Raw genomic sequence first — 1,810 nt, 5'->3', positions numbered from 1 at the left:
CACAAGGAGAAGGGGACGAGAGAGGACGAGATGGTTGGATGGTGTTCTCGAAGCTACCAGCATGAGTTTGGCTAAACTGCAGGAGGCAGTGGAAGACAGAAGTGCCTGGCGTGCTCTGGTCCGTGGGGTCATGAAGAGTCGGACACGACTATACGACTAAACAACAACAACAACATGCATGGTGTGGAGAAACTTTTCACCCCCTTTTCATAACACTAGAGCTCAGGGATATCCAATGAAGCTGGATGATGGAAGAATCAGGACAGACATAAGAAAGTTCTTCTGCATACAGCACACAGATAAAATAAGGAATTTGCTCCCACAGAGGGCAGTGATGGCCACTAACTTGGATAACATTAAAAGAGGACTGGACAAATTCATGGAGGAGAAGGCTGCCAATGTTTGCCAACACCAATATCTATATTCTGTCTCCTCTGTCAGAGACAGTATTCCTTCCGAGTATGGGTTTCTGGAGGGGAAACTGCTGTTGCTTTCAGGGTTCATCTTGGCATTTCATAGAATCATAGAATTGTAGAGTTGGAAGGAACCCAGAGGATCATTGGGTCCAACCCCTTGCAATGCAGCTGAGCCAGAGGGCCAGATCCAGGGGATTCTGCTTATGTTCATATGAGAAGAGCTGAAGGAAGTCGGCGAGTCAATGGCAGAGCCCTGCTTCCCTGCTTCCCCACTGCTGCAGCTTGATGGAATGGCTTAGCAATCTTTGGAAAATTACTTCAGTGCAACTAGGGTTCTCTTAAGCCCCTTCAGCAGTGTTGCTCAGGGTTTGAAGAATTGCATTTTTGGTAACATGATCCTGGGGGGAATTTGGCTGGTTCAGTTTTACATCAACTTCTCAAAGTGAATTAAAGAAAGTTCATATTCTGAAGTGAATTAAACGAAGCAACATTCTTCAAGTAAGTCTTTTTGAAGATGAGGTTCTCTCCAAGGATGTATATTTGAATATCAAAGACAATTACTACTAAAATGCAATTCATTAATTTAAAAATGATTATTTCCTTCAGCTCTAAAGTTTTACTTAGAAAAATATTACTATTCATTATGAAATAGAGCTCTAAACACCATGATTATACTGGCTCCATATTTATAATTCCCTCACTGCCCAAATGATGTTACCTAATAATTAAAAAAAGGAGAAGGCTTCTTTTTAATAAATCAAACGCTTCATTAGCACATCTTTTAAAAGGTGCAAAACTCTTTCAAGTTGATCTTTCTGGATAATTAGGAGGATTTTATTGCTTGCTTGGTACAATAGTGTGAAGTCTTCTGTTTTGAAAACTTCTTTGACATATGCATCATTACTTTCTAATTTGTTTTTTTTAAAAAAAGAATGGGATCATACTTTCTTTTAAGAGCTATAGCTTCACAAATATTTTATATATCTTATATTTAGGTATGGAAAATCAACGCTTGTGGAAAGGATGCAAGAGCTAGATAGGTGGGGTATAATAAATTATTATTATTAGGTTTGGGGTTCAGTGGGCTCTGAATCCCACAATCCCCTATCATTTCCCATGCTGCCTGCGGCCATCTACTCCTGGGTTAGAGCATTTGCCTAAGTATGGCAGAGATCCAAGTTCATAGTCCAATGTGAGGTAAAAGGTAAAGGACCCCTGGACGGTTAAGTCCAGTCAAAGGCGACTATGGCGTTACAGCGCTCATCTCGCTTTCAGGCTGAGGGAGCCAGAATTTGTCCACAAGCAGCTTTTCAGATCATGTGGCCAGCAGGACTAAACTGCTTCTGATGCAATGGAAAACCGTGATGGAAACCAGAGCACACAGAAATGCTGTT

Source organism: Podarcis erhardii (genome assembly GCF_964252035.2).
Source record: "Podarcis erhardii genome assembly, chromosome: 4".
Lineage (NCBI taxonomy): Eukaryota > Metazoa > Chordata > Lepidosauria > Squamata > Lacertidae > Podarcis > Podarcis erhardii.
This window is presented reverse-complemented; position numbering follows the sequence as displayed.